The sequence below is a fragment of the Neolamprologus brichardi genome, chromosome 14, assembly GCF_056152115.1.
Source record: "Neolamprologus brichardi isolate AB-2024 chromosome 14, ASM5615211v1, whole genome shotgun sequence".
Taxonomy (NCBI): domain Eukaryota; kingdom Metazoa; phylum Chordata; class Actinopteri; order Cichliformes; family Cichlidae; genus Neolamprologus; species Neolamprologus brichardi.
In genome coordinates, this window is record NC_142117.1 from 27,850,307 (window position 1) to 27,866,704 (window position 16,398).

Below are 16,398 nucleotides of genomic sequence, written 5' to 3' on the forward strand. Positions count from 1 at the left end.
TGCTGTGGTGTGCTGTAACTTTTATCACTGTAAGTGACAGCACTTGCACACCACATCAGTGAGTAAAACTTGTTACTCATTTATAAAGGGATTCATTTTCCCCCAGTTGTTTGCCTCTGGGCTTTTTCGTGATTGAGCTTGTTTTTTTTCGGCGCTTGGGGCTGAGCCATTCTGTCACTGTTGAGCGTTTGATGTAGTCAGACATGGAGGTGAACCCAAAGAATGACTGTGAGAGTCTCATGTTAGATTAGTTCTGTTTTATATGAAATGAGTGCTACGGTAATCCACCCAGATTACATAATGGTAATTTGGTACCCATTTCCTTGTTCAACAAGCTTTTATGTAGGCCCAGTAATCATCTGCAGAGACCTTGAACTGCACGTTATACCACTAAAGCTCAAAACCAGCTGTACAGGCCAATAAAAAGACAAGTAAGGATGTGTTATTAGACATTAAGATTTCTCTACAATGCACTGGGTGAGCGCAACACTGAAAAAGCAGATTTCTTCCAAATTTGACTGTTGGTTCACCCCAGCACTTGGATCTGTTTTAGTGGAGACTTGAGAGGAACATTTACCTTTCCTTGCAGACATGGCTTGAAAGCAAAAATGGTTTTGGTAAAACATGCAGCAGCAGTAACACACTTTGGTGGTGAATAATTTCAGCTGGCATGAAGATAACAATTCTGAGTAGTGAATAAAGAATATACTGGCAAACTACAGCTTTATTATTTTTGTCATTTGGTAATTATTGGCAGATAAATAAAACATGAATTTCATGATGAGAGGGAAAAGTTGATTGTCAGAAGGTTAGTGCTGTGAGTTCTGATAAACAGTTATTACGGTTAGCCAAATAAGATATCATCATCACATGACATAGAACTGCTGATAGAAGCATGACAGAGGTGAAGCTTCCGCTCTACACGACTTCCTCACTGATACAATATGTGCCCACAGAGTTAACATGATCAGTGCGGTGGGTTAGATGACTCTGTTCTGTTTCTAATAAGGTAGCACTGCTTTTATACATCATTTAATGTTGAAGCATTTTTGGATAATTTAAACGCCATCCTAACAAAGGATACTTTGGTGCAAAATAAACATTTAGACCACACATATATGCTCTAAAAAGACTTTGTAAAGAAAAACAGAAATACAGCAAAACAAGATGGGATTAAATGGTGAAAAGTTGGGTTTTACTGAGAAATACTGTAATGCAACTGAAGTAAAGTAAACAGACCTTTGGAAAGTTAAACAAAAACAACTTAAAGCTGAAGTAAAACCAACATGTGAAACCCGCAGTCTTACTGGCTTGAACTAAGTGTGGGAAATACCACAAAATTTGGTTTCAAATCAGTGCCAAGTTATACCAAGACCAGAACTCCACATACTTTTCCAGATACCATTACCTTTTTTCAAAAGACTTTACTGATTGTATGCTGATTGAATAACTAAACATTTCATCTTATAATCTCAGTTGAGAACTCAAGTACTTGCAGTATTTAAATGGGAAATACATTTACATGACTCACTAAGGTAACTGTTCCAGGGGAACCACAACACCTGCATTATGTGGGTATGCAAGGCCCTTACTGTATAATCAAGCACCTTGTTTTCTAAGTAAACTAAGTGTTAAGTAGGTGTTGTACATGAAATTGGGGAGACAATATTTCTCTCTAATTGTGTATAGGTAAGTACTTTATACGTAAAAAATACAGTACAGTTAAAACACAGGTAGACAGAAACACATACACAACAGCATTCAAATGGCTAAAATATAACTTAATTTTAATCGTCCACTTTTTGCTGTTGGTTACTGTAACATGTAGAAATACACTAAAAAAGTGTATTTCAGTTTCAGCTGACACTTTATCTTTCTATTGCAATGACCTGGATTACTAAAAGTCCAAAAATCTGCTGAACAAACTGGGGCTTTTGAAGCATTTTCCTTTAACTGGAGAGTGGGTTGTATTCACTCTTCAACTCTAGGGGTTTTCCAAAGTTCTGCTGCCCTTCTTGTCTGGTGTAGCTCTGTTGTCCTAAATTCCCATATACAGTCCTCCAAACATTATTGATATAACACTGGATTTTGCCTTTTAGATGCCACCAGGCCACGATTTAAAACTCATACTCTGAACTGAACAGTACAGAAAAAAGACTCTGAAAGTCTGGTCATCTTTCTGTCCAGTTGAGACTCTGTTGCTTTGTTTCACTTCAGCTGTTTAAATATGCTATACCCAGTTTAGCAATAAACACAAAACAAAAAACTGTCAAGTTTCTGCCCACATCCTGATACATGGTAAGATACTGTATCTCCAGATGCCACTTCTAACCCTGACTACAGCAAGCCTCAAACTTTAGTTCATGCCCTGCAAATGCTCAAACACACAAACAAAATGAACAGATATTAGAGATTACTGTTGCAACACTCATCCTCACAGTGGGCCTGTGCCCCTGATAACTACTTATATAGACATAGAGTGAAGCTGAAGATATGTCTGGCATGTAATCATTGCTAGTTAGTGAACAGGATGCAGTTCTTGTCAGAGATGGATGCCAACATAAGTAATGTTGTTTAATAATGTTTAAACAAATATAAGGCAATTACTGGTGAATGTGACAAGCTAACAGTTTTAACATTCAATTCACACTTCATGTCATACATAGTATAAAACTTCAAGAAGATCAGATTAACTTCACTGCAATAATCAATGTAAAAATCTGCACAAGCATGATATATTCCAATGAGCTATTCATTTACTCTTGTTGTGGGAGGCTCAGCATAATTTAAATAATGAGCAGCTCTTTTTCATTTTCTGCGTTTCTGTGTGTATTTTTGGAACTGTGTGCAGGATCAGTTTACTGTAAACTCAGAACTGCTTCAGGACACGGGTGGCTCCCCATTAGGAAAGAAAAACCAAGAAACAAATGAGCTAAAAACAAATGAAAAAAAAAAACCCAACTTGTGATAACCTGTTAGAAAATACCTCCAGGAGGAATTATTATTAGTATGCACTGCAGATCTCCAAAAAATGGATGTCTAATGAACTCCTTGTGCTTTATGTTGTTGTTAATCCAACCAGCAACACTGACTACCACAGCTGTGTGTGAGACATGTTAGCACACATCGTGCACAGCTGCCCAAATACAGGCCTTATTCAAATGTAAAACAGTGTGCTTAACTCATAGGGTCTCTGATATGCATGCTAAATATATACCAGTGTCTTACCGCTGTGCCTGATGAACACATCTGGTGGTTTACTCAGTCACTTATCATCTGAAAGGTCTGTAGGCAGCTCTGTGTAGTGAAGTGTGCATTGTCACTGGTGCATGGTCATTCTTTGCCCTCTGTTTCTGTTACTCATTTACATACAAGTAGTTGCTGCTTAAATAGCTAATACTGTAAATATAAGGAAGTATTTCAAATGCAGACTGATAATGAGGTCCACTTTGTATGCAGGGTTGGTTAAATGGCCCTTTGAAAGAACCATGTCTAAATGTAAAATTGGGTTGAGGAGACACAGTTCAGTCTGGCCTCCTCCCCTTTACTATTATTGGAGGGCACGAGTAAGTGGACTAATTCTGATTGAATTACATAGTAAACTCACTTGCCGGGTATCCAGAGTGAAGACAGTGTCCTCTCTGTACCCTCTACTCAGAACAGGAAGCTGCCAGCCTTTCTGAGATTAGGCCTGTTTCCTCTCTCCACAGTGCACTCCCAGCGACCTCGTGGCCCTGTGACCCTGTAACCTTCCTCTCGCTACGTATGGCATACACACCATCAACACAGGAGTGTGCCAGCTGGCATGTGACACACATGCACGCACCACGCTAAATCACTCCTCAGAAAATGACACTTGAGCGCAAGTCAAAAACAATATGGCCTTTCCTGGCACTGCGGTGGAATGCTGAAGTGTTCAGCAGACACAACGCAGTCACATACTGTCAATACTGTATCCGCATACAGCGCTACTCAAGTATGCCCCTCTCATGCGTCCCCCCCTCCCTCTCCAACAAATTTGTGGCAGTAATTTTTCCCTCTTGGTGAGTTTTACGAGCTGTAATTTGAAACACCTGTAGCCACAGAGGGACCAGACGAGAATGTCTGTGACCCAACTTTGGCCTAGCAAGACATACGCTCAAGTTCGGTTTTTTTGTCATACTAAAGGCATGACTATATGAATGGAAATGTCTGTTGTTGAACTGGTGGGCAGTTGACTATACTAATACTCAAAGCAGTGAGTAGTTCGTCTCGTTTACACAGGCACTTTTTTGCATCATTCACACTCTGATAAACACTTAGGGAGCAACTCAGGATTCTGTATCTTGCTCAAGAATACCTGAGCATGCAGGATGGAATAGTTAGGGATTGAGCTACCAACCTTCCAATTAGCAGATGACCTGCTCTACCTCCTGAGCCATAGCATCCAAGCAGACTGGCAAGGAGATGAAGCCTATATGGATGATCACCTGACGTCGTCTAGCGCTACCTTGACATTGATATTTTTGGTTATCCACCGAGCTGTTTTTTTCACTCTGAAGATTAGAGTGATGAGATGAGTGCTAATGTTGCTGATAAAGTAAGTTTTAAAGTAAGTTTCATTACACTGTTTGGAGTTGGAAACTACACATTATCAAACCGAAAACAGTGAGCCCAGATCAACTGATACATCTGTAGAAAAAAATGATTTAAAAGATAATGCATGTTCAGCATGCAGTAACCACCCACTTAAAAGGGAGAAAAGTGCAAAACTCATAACTGATGACATAGATGGGGGATGGCTTTTAAAGAAACCTATGTTTCATGATTTTATCATGAGCATATCAGCTAAGCAAGGCACAGGATGCTGCACCTAAAAATGGCAATGACCGTAAATAGTGCATCATCGTCAAATGACTGTGACTATGTCACATTTAGCACTTTCCAAAGTGCATACTAATTGGTGTTAAATGGAAGTGAGATTTCTTTCATCTGACTCGGTGTTTGTGTGTGTACAGACGTGTTCTATTGAGGCCACATGTAACACCCAGGCACTAAGCTTGCTATGAAAACAAGAGGTCATTAGTCAGAGCACAGGGCTGTAACCTGCATCATTCTGAGGTTTCGGGTCAGCTGCTTTCTATTACTTCAAGGAGGTGGCTTGGTGTAAACTTGAAGCTTGTTACACGTTTAGATAGAAACATTGATACTATTGATGGCCTTTTGGTTTAAATCACTTAAGAGAAAACCTCAGACGAGAGGTAGTGTATGTGTGTTTGAACACCAAACACACTTAGCAGACTAACTCTTTCACCCGGCCACCACTGCAGTATTTACTGCCACAAAAGCTACTTAAATCTCTCACTGTAAAATAATGGCACATGGTACTATTATTTTTAGTCAGCCATGCAGTAGGCTTATGCATGTGGTTTCTGGACACATCATCTTTAATTATCAGTAAGGAGCCATGAGGGAAGTGAACACAGACTTCTATTTAATTTGGCTAATTAAAGCACGACTGTCAATTGACTCGAATACAGCAAGGGTATAATTGTCCTAAGACAGCTGTCACCGCAGTGCTACCACAAGCGATACACAAAACAGGCCCGGACTGCAGCACAGTTTGCATTATGACTGTGCTAAGACGTAGGCAGAGGTGTGTGTCTGTTTTGCATGTTCTGTGTTTCATTTTTGTGCTCAGAATTTCAGTCAGTTGCTTTTTCTGAAAGTGCTTCCACATTCTACCAGTCTGCACATCTAAGTGAAAGTCAGTCATCTTAATATATCTGACTGCATCAACACGTTACCCCGACATGTCACAGAGAATATTGAATACCATTAAAGAGAGAAGGTGGGAAGAAAAGTGAAATCTTCATTAAATGATAAAAAAAAATTTAATATAATAAAAATGATTTTAAACAATGACAAGCGTCTGTGTTCATTAACTGTGTTCTTTCAGGAGGTGTACACAGCCAAGCTAATATATTAGCATGTTTACTGAAGGTGCTCTTTGGTGTTACTGAAGGGGTGTTTCTCTTTTTCTTTGGTGACATATCTAAAGTTGCAGTAACAAAAAAAAAACTGATAGCACATACAAATGCTTATGGAGTCACTTCTTGATGAATGATTGGCATGTGCTTCTTCATAAAAAGTGCACAAACTCTCAGCTGCTCTTGACTGGAAGCTTGTCTCTCCTGGATTTCAACATAACAAATTGTTTGCAATCTTTTATTGCAAAAACAACCCAGTGAAACGTCATTCTGAAAACATCTGAGGGTTTCATTTTTGTGCTCATGTTATATCATTAATAAGTAATGACATTACTTTCTGACCTTTTTTTGGTAACATTAGTTTTTCACTACAGCAATCTGTGTTGTTGAGATTACACGCATGCATAAACACACCACACACACACACCCACACAAATCTTTTATCTCTCACACCTGGTCTCAACTTTTGGTCTGTGGTTTCTTTGGCCCTCAGTAGCTGAGGTCCTGGATAACGTTAATCAAAGACTTGTTTTGATCTGCGTCCAGTGTATTGCATGAGGAACATGTCCAATCAATGAAGATTCAGCTGTAGGGCAATGCGCCTATTTGAAATGGAAATGAGCACAGCTTCCTCCTCTCTTCACAAATAGCAGAAGGTGCAATGGTAAATCCCCTACTAATTTGTCAATGTGAATCAATTCCAAATGAATAAATATATATATATATTTTTTGAGAACAAGGCATTTGTAATGTTCCAATGGTTTGAAAGGGGCTGCAAAAGGGTGTTACAGTGAGTTCTGAGCATAAATGTGGGCTCTGTAGAAACACTTAAAGCTTTTGATAAACATTCTTATCAAGAGGTGAGATGTTTAATATGATCTTCTCAGACAGAGCAGAAAGCCAAAGCCTAAGGCGTGTGTCTATTACTTTAATGGTGGTTGTCCCCACATTGCCTCTCTTTCTCTTCATCTGCAGCACTGAGGGCCTGTTTTATAAGCTCCACTACTGGAGCTGACAGTAATGTGTGCCCACCCATGTAGACAATTCTCTGTGTATTGATGTGCTTTGACTCTGTGAATATATCTTTCTGCTTATGAGTGTGTCTCTGCATTAATGTGTGTGTGTGCCAGCCAGCAGGCTGGAGCAATACTCAAAATATCTTGGCTGATTTACAGTCTCCTCAGGCTTCGAGAGATCCCTTTTATGACTAAAGACAGAATGGGGTCTGCGCAGGGACAGCCAAGCTTAATGACCTTGCTGGTGCCAGCTCAAGCAGAGAAATGTGTGCAGGATACAAAACAAAACATTAGTCATATCTAAATGACTTAATGTAAATACACGATGAATTATTTAAAAGTGAAGTAACACATCAATTCACACAATAGATACAATCTGAAATATTTCACTGAGGAACACCTGTAGCCACACATAGCCCCGGACATACATAACCACAAGTTTTTGGCTTTCTCAGCTTTGGTTATTACAAAGAATTTATACGTAAATGGAAATAAGGACCTTTTATCCTCTCTGTAAATGACAGCTATATTATGGAGTTACACCTTAAAACACCTTAACACTTACAGAAAATCTCTCTCTGTTATTTTTTTTTAATTACCGATGGTCCCTTTGCTGTAGTTATGCAGAAATGGTAAAAAATTTACTTATTTTCAAATGGTTAGTAATTGAAAAGGGTAATTGCACATCCCAGATACTATCCTGCAAACATGCAGGCTGCAGCAGCTATGTTCGAGTTGTGTTCTTACCTTATTTGGACACAATTGTTTGCTGCAGTACAACCCATATGGAAAAGATATATATAAATCTTATAAAGTTTGTATCTGTCTTGTATGAAACTTGTATGAAAAGCATACAAGAGTGAAAACACATATAAGATCACTTGAAAAATTATATAATGAAACTTGTATGTTTTGGATACGTACTAAAAAAATATATGAAAGTAATGAGAAAGTGGCCACTTTCATGAGTAAATCATATATGTTTTTACTATTTCTTTTCCATATGGGAACACTTATGTATATGCATTGTAATACATAAACAATGTTCATTTATGTTCTCATCGGCGAGAATATTCTCAGCAACAAAAATTCATCAAACTTCTTTGCGTATTCGTATTCCTAAGGGTGTCACTGCCCCATGTGTCTGTCTGACTGCTTGTCCTGAGTTCATGGACATTACCAAATACTGTGCTTCCTCCCTTAAGATGCTCTACCCAGCCTTTACTGCAGCCATCTTCAGTTGCTTCAGTCGATCTCAACACTGCCTTATTTGAGACCTTATTTGAGAGATAATGTTAGAGCTATTAATTTTGTTTTCACCTAGCAAAAGACTTTGTTTTTTCTCCAGAATGGAGCAGGCTTCTTCGGATATGTTCTGACAAAGTCTAATATGACCAGCGAGTTTTTATGAGTAACCAGTGTTTTCCACAATGCTGTAAACCCACAGTTACAGTAGTCATGAAGTAGTCAAGGTCATGAATGTGCCTTTTGATTGTAGACTTTGACAATAATGCCCCTTTCGCCTCGAGAGTGTTCTTCACTAGATGTGAAAATAATAAAATTCACTAGATGCTGTGAAAGGGTGTTTCTTAACCAAGGAAAGAATTCTGTGATCATCATCTTTTACAGTCTTCCATGGTCTCCCGGGCCTTTTGGTGTTGCAGAGCTGGACAGTCTATTCCATTCACCACATGAGATGTTTCACAAACAGGAGGGTACAATGTAGAACTTTTGATGATTATCTGCCTCCTGAGGCCTTATGCAGCGTTTCACTGGAAACATGTTGCTTCTTGAGAAGGGAAGTCTGCCCAGCCAGATACAAGAGCACTATGACCAAGGTTATTACAGGGTGACAAAAAGCTGGTTGAGGGCCGGGGGGCTGGAGGGAAGTAAGAGGAGAAGAGGGGGTGTTTGATGTGGAAAGAGATCCTAGAACTATTTTATAGCTTTTCCTTAGCAAAGGGGTGTCATTTTTTTTCGAACACATAAAGTTTGAGATTTTCATGATTTATAGAGAAAGGAAGAGAGGGAAAAAGAAAGAGGGAGAGAAGGAGGGGTGGTGATGGGGGGGGGGGGGGTTAAACATGATGCAAACCATTTGGAGTCGGGAGCGGAGGTTGCCAGCACAGCCTGCTCTGTTTAAACTGGAGAGGAAGTGACCGTATATACAGCATGCCAGCAAACTTACTCTCTCTCACTGTCTTTCTGTATCTCTTCTTCCTTTCACATTACTCTCACACAGACACAGACACACAAATCTGTATCTGTTTCAGAAGCTCAAGAGAGACTGTGTGCATACGTAGGTACACATCCACAGAGGTCAAATGATGGTCACTGGTTAGAGAGTGTTTGTTATTCTTATATTATGTTTCTTTACATCACCGTCACCAGGCCCATCACCATTATTATCATTATTACTATTATTACAATCTGGAAGGCTGGGGGTACATGGGAGAGCGAGAATAAAAGAGCGCTGAGGGGAGAAAAGAGCCAAGAAAGAGAGACTGAAAAATGAAAGACAGAGCAAAAGGGAGGAGAAGAGGTCAGAGTTTTCCCTCAACACCCGTCCATGACTTAATCTTATTCTGCTCTTTTGAGACCTTCCTAGGAATAAGAATTGTTGTAACAAGTGAGAGACATAAGGAGAGAAAAATATGTGAAAGGGAATAATGGGGTGAGGCGGGTGACAAGGAGGTGAAGGAGAAAAGGAGCAAAAGGAAGAACTGGAGTGTGATGGAAAGAAAGGCTTTTTGTTAGTATAATCATGTATTTACTGAGAATTAAAATACAATCTTATTATTAAAATTAATCCTCTTTTATTACATTTCATGGTATTACTGATGTTGTTTTCTATGCAGGATATAATGCCAATGACAAAGAAAATAGGTTTGTTTTTGGAACAGGGTAGTATTTGTTTTCTTTGTGCACATGTATTTATTGCAGCAGGAGGATATGGATTATCACACTATATTAGCATTCACAGCCTCCTGTAATGAAAGTGTTTCATATGTATATATATATTAGGGGTGCAACAATACTCATATTGATATTGAACCGTTCAATACAGTGCTTTCGGTTCGGTACTTATATGTATCGAACAATACAGAATTTTTAATTTATTTTATCAACTTTCCTTCTGATGATGTGTTTCCTTCTGTGTTGAGCGCTCAGTGGATCTGCGCTCGCCAGTGCAGCCTAGGCGGAGTAGTTGAACGCAGATTCACTGAGCACAGGGCAGGGCTCTCCTTGCAACATGGCAAATTGAACCTCCCCTACTCTCATTCAGATCTGGCGTTTGGAACTATTTTGGTTTTCATGTGAGGTATGACCCTGAAGGTAAGTGCGTCATGGACTAAAGTAAAACAGTATGTTGGATGTGCCAGCAATGCTCAATTACATGGGTGGGAACTAGTGTGTTAGCGCAGTTAGCTCGTTAACGTGTTGGCCGTCCAGCCCCACGCCAGTGTTGCCAACTTAGCGACTTTGTCGCTATATTTAGCGACTTTTCAGACCCCCTAGCGACTTTTTTTCTAAAAAAAAAAAAAAGTCGCTAAAAAAAGACGTGAAAGCGCATATCGCTTTTACTCTCAACAAGTAAAACTACTTATAAACACACACACACACACAAAGTAACTCCACCAGAGTGCCTATTTCGGGTCACTTTTGCCGGTCCAAGCCCGGGTAAAGGAGCAGGGTTGGAATTGTGACATTACAAGAAACAATAATTGCTAAAAGAAATTTAATTTGTAGTTCTAAATAAATTCTAAATGCATTTAGGACGTTTTTTGCTCACTTTATGTCTCGTCCACGATGTTATTTCTCTCTCCAGCAGCGTAGGTTACAATTACATTAGCATGACCAATTATGCAAATTAGGTGATGACGTCATTTAGCGACTTCTAGCGACTTTTAGGACAACCAATAGCGATTTTCCTTACTGAGGAGTTGGCAACACTGCCCCACGCACGGGGCGATCCGCGGTAGCTCGTTAACGGAGATTTGCCGTGTTGTGGCGTTAACGTCATTTCAACGAGATTTACGCTGACAGCACTAGTGGGAACACAACGAATATGACTGCACATTTACTCTGACATCATCCTAGTGCAAAGACAAGTGGAAGCAGACAAAAACAACAAGCACGCATGCTACAAACTTTACCAGAGTCATTTAGAAAGCCGTTAGCACATGATTCTCGTTATGGGGACCTGATATGTTTAATATGCTGCTGAGAATATACCCCAGAAGAAGCGTATAGTATAGCTTTTATTTTGGAAAGAGCCATTTCTCTGTAATAAACTCTCTTTTCCAAAGATGAGTGATTCCTCAATCAGATACAGGGCTCGCAAAATCGCTAGCCCGACGTCCCGGGGCTAGCGATTTTTCCAGTCGGGCTACCAAAATCTATCTCAGCCCTGCCCGTCGGCCTATCGGAGGAAGGAAAAATATATGTCAATGCTTTTGCATTCTTTCGGAAATGTAGCTGGGTAATTATGTCATTGGCATCGGTGAGCCACTGTCAATATGTGACATATTGAAATCGCGTTTGAATTTGTGCTTGTTTTTTGCTTTCACTTTGCAATCGCGCAAACTGTGTATAGAGAGCGACAGCACTGATTGGTGAGTGATGATAATTTGCGCACCAATTCCTCTGACATCGTCTTATCAATCGTTAGCTTACTATGCAAACATGACAAGTGAAATCTCCCGCAGCAAGCTTAAACATGTGAGAGGTTGATCGCGCAGAGAATCGCTGAGCGTTATGTGAGTGCGTGTGTAAAAGCAGCAGGATATATATATTTTAGTTCTGCTGAGCCAAATAAGACAGGTCAGGGTGAAGAAGTGACAGCCAAAGAAAAGCTTACCACAAAACGGAAAAGTTATGACAAATCAGACTATAAGGCAAAAAGAAAGTGGAGCTTTATGGTTTCATGGACAAAAGTGGTCCGCAGGTGTGCATTCCCTGTCAAAATAAAAAACGCGCACAAGATAAGAAGTTGCAACGCGTGTTTGCGTACATAAGATTTTCAGGAGGAGGACAGACATTTGTTTAGAACTCTTAAAGATGTCGAAGAAGCTCCTTTAAGCAGTTACTGTGATGTTCCTCCACCTCCAAAGAAATGTCAGAAGGAGTCCGAACCACAAAAGGAGCGTGTATTCTCGGAAAAGTGGTTGCAGGAGGTGAGCTGGCTTCAATATATATATATATATATATATATATATATATATATATATATATATATATATTATTATTATTATTATTTTTTTTTTAATATACAATATAGACGCTTTTTAGTAGGATCAGTTCATTTTTCACCTGGCTGTGTTCTTCTTCATCTCCATCCATCCATCAATCCATCCTATGTCATGTACAGCCTGGTCAGGTCACCAGTCTATCAGCAAGCTGACACAGAGAGACAGACTTATGGGCCATTTAGAATTATCAACTGCCCTAACATGCATGTTAGACTGGATTGTGGGAGGAAGACAGAGAACCCAGATTAAACAGGGCATATGGCGAACATGCAAGCTCAATGCAGAAAGTTCCAGCTGGCTGGTGAATGCAAAAAAAAAGTTCTTTCATGTAGAATTGTGTAAAAAATATACAATATTCTTTTAGATCTTGCAACATGACTTAAAAGTCCAGTAGGTAAAAATACAAATCATATGCTCATACAAGTTTTACTTACTATTTGTAATTAACATTGGTTTAAAATAACATAATTATTACTTAGATATTTAGCTTTTAAAACACGCTCAGCTTACTGCTTGTGTGTCTTGGTAGTGTGATTCTAGATAACTTGCAAACTTCATCTCAGATACTGTACATTAAGTGATTCATTAACTGATTGAGTTATTCTGATGTTGTTCAATTGTTTATGATTCTGGCTGTAGCCAACTGTAGCTGGCTATATTTAAGCTTGAAACTTTAAATCTACTCATCATGGACACAAATGTCCAGGTAATATTGGTCCCAGTTGTATCCATATTTCATGTGTGCAGCTGATTGTTTTGGGCCACGCTGAAGAATTACAAGATATTCTGCCTCGTCCATCTTTATCTCTTCTCTTTGTGGTTGGCTACAAATATTCAAAATCCAATATGTCGATTTTAAAGTAGGTACTCCTTTATTGGATGGGAGCTTCTTAGTGAAATTTGAAACTTGCTTGAAAACACACAGCAACACTGATGTTCTAGCAGCATCCAGTTCCTGACAAGCCTTTGCCTTAGGTATTTGTTTCTTGCTTGCTTCTGACTGTCAGAACCACCTCCATGCAGGTGAGAGTATAGGTCCTCTCCAGACCTTGGTAAACTCTTGAGCTCCTCAATAACTTGTGCAATGTACAATCTCTTTCAAAGATCTGCATTGAGCTACTTGGATTTTTCCATTGTACAGTGTATTGGTCAATCCAAAGAGTGCTGCCAAACAAACCATTTTTATGTTGGCACAGAGAAACTACCAGATGCAGTCAGTAATGATCACTAATAGGTAGTTACGAGTCATTGGCTCTGACAAGTTAAAAGACATTTTGGAACTTTCTGAAGGCATGATTTAATAATGAAGTGGGCGTACCTACATTTTGGACCCTGCATGCATCATTTTGATCTCGAGTTTATTCTTGACTTGTTTTTATTTTATAAAAGTATGTGTTCTGTATCAATAAACGTCATGAAAAGACCAGTCAAAAGAAATTCTTGAAAGACCAACAGCACCAACATTCATTTCAAGTATATGTAAGTTGTAAAAGTGTAACTTGTCAACTAGGTATACGTAGGAAGATAACAGATCCATTCATTCCCTTGTATAGTACTTGACAGTTGTTGAAAACATGTTGCAACTTATATGTCGACTTGGTGGGAAAAATATATAGCTGACTATATATTGTTCAGATGAAGACTTTTTAACAAGAACAAGAAATAAGTTGAACATGAACACCACAGTGAAACAAAATGGCAACAAGAAATTAGAAAAACATTGCATAATGATAATAATATACCTGTAGGAATAAATCTTAAATGTATCCTTTTAGTAAAAGTGGTCTCCTCCTTCAGATGCACTTGCCATTACATAGTTTCAACCATCTGTGCTGTAATGGTTCTCAATCAACCGTGATCAGAACTGAAATAGAACTAATAGTCCCTATACTCTTGTTTTGGGGATTTTATAACGCAGACACAGACCACCTATTTTTGTGGTGTCTGCTTCAGCTGTGGCGAGTTATTCTAAACTGGAGCACTGTGGTTTGGTGAAGTCAACTAATTGGCTTATGATCACCTCAAAATTGGCTCCCAGTGGAGTCTATCAAACTCAAAGGCTAACATGAGTGGAAAGGTTGGCAGCTCAGATCTTTGACAAGGTCCTACGAGCTTCTATGTTTTTTACAGACAAAAAAACAAAACAAAACCTGCAAACAAGCAGGAATATACAAAATGCTCTTATTTACTGCTACTTTTTGTATGATTTAAGCATGGCTATATAGGAATTGTACATATGTAAGTGTAAAGTCAAGGAATAGTAAACATTCCGTTATGACTTCCTACATGTGATATGTGTTTCCCTGTCATTTAGCAATAAAACCTTGAGAGCATTTTGTTAATTTCCAAAATAGAATAAAACTACTCACTCATAATTAAATTTTCGAGGCTTTATTGCCATTTAAACATAGTTCATGATATTTTGCTTTTAAGTGCAAGAAAAAAGGAAGACGTCACATAATCCCGGAAAAACCCCTATTATATGCAAAACATATCAGTGGTATAGTCATGCAGAAGTAACCTTTTATCGCCACATGCAAAGTCTTCCATTAAAATTTTCTACATAAGCAAGCACAAGCTGTAAATGCTTCAGAGTATGCAAACACACGCCCACACGTGTGTGCGCTTGTGCTCTTCAGTGTGTCAGTGTGTGCGCGCGGTGCTGTTGTGTTGCTGGTGGCTCGGCTTCAGGATTGTGTCGAGGCTGTCTGTAATAAATGTGCCCAGGCGAGTGGGCCCAAAAAGATATATCACAAACAGGAGGGAGGCAGAGTGCACAGGGGAAGGAAGAGGATGGAGAAAGTGGGGGTGAGAGGGGACTGGAGTGGGAAAAGAAATGAAGAAGAGGAGAAGGAAGATGGGGGAGAAAGGGGAGGATCGATTGGTAAGGAAAAAGAAAAATGGGGGCAGGGGCTGTTTCTCCTGGGTCCTGCTATGTTTCCCATTATGTAAGCCCTGGTCACCGGCAGCATGCCAGCAGGCAAAATAAAAGAGTCTCTCTGGCTTGGCACGGCTCGTATTTTCCTATCCTCGACGCGGGGTCAGGGAGGGGTCAGGCAGCTGGATGGGGCGCTGGGGGGATTGTGGGGTCTGGGCTGGCCTCCAAAACCCAAAAGGCCCAGGGTTCAAGTACCAGCTGAAAGCAATCAGGGGGAAATCTGGGAGTGCCACAGCTGCTCGCAGCAGCGTTGTTCTGTGGCTCAACTCTCTCTCCCTCTTTCTCCGATTCTCTCTTGTCCCAATTCTCCCTTCTCTGTTGCCTGTTTCCCCCCTCCTCTTACTTTCCTTGACACACACAAACACACACACACATACAGAAAAAGATGCATACTTTAAACATGAAGCCAGAAGTACATGTCTGCTGGTGTGTGCGTGCGTGTGTTTGGCCACAGGCACTGAAGTTGTGTTTGTGTGTGTCTAGATGCATGAACTGTTGTGTGTTTGCGAGTGTGAAAGTAGGGTCACTAAAAATACAAAAGGATTAAAAACAATAGTAGTGGTCCAGCCTGCTTAGACCATAGCGAATTGTACACCACAACATTGTGTGAGTGTTTGACCACAGAGCCTTGAACATCTTAGCGAATGTGCATGTCTGGCACTGTATTTTACATCAGTGTGTGCGCGTTTGTGTGTATTTTGAAATTGGATCAGTTCAATCAAAACAAAATAATATATAATGACACTTTTAAAGATTCTAAGCCAGCTATACTGTGGAATAGCCAAAGTGCCAGCCTGAAATGAAGGATAAAAGGTATATTGGAAACAGGTGGGGTGCATTTTCCTTCTCTGGTTTTGGTCTAATCTTTCCCTCAGAGGGCACAGCAAATGCCAACAAATACAATACCGTTCTCAGTGATTACTTCCATCCTTTGGAAACTTTTTAACTAGCCTTTTCTTCCTCTAAGATGACTGAGTCTATATTTACAGGACACAAGAATTTGCTGAACAGTTTGATGAGCCTAATAAACAATGTAAACCTTACTCCAGAGCCAGCTGAGCACTGAGCTCTAAACACCATTGAACAAGTATGACTTATTTGGAAAATGTATTTAGTTTGCATTTCCTTACACATGCTTATGTGTAGTTTTTTTTTTTCTTTCTTGTTTTTTTTTTTGCAGAAGATGTTTTGGGGATAAAACGTTGTTTGACTAAAGTTTTGAA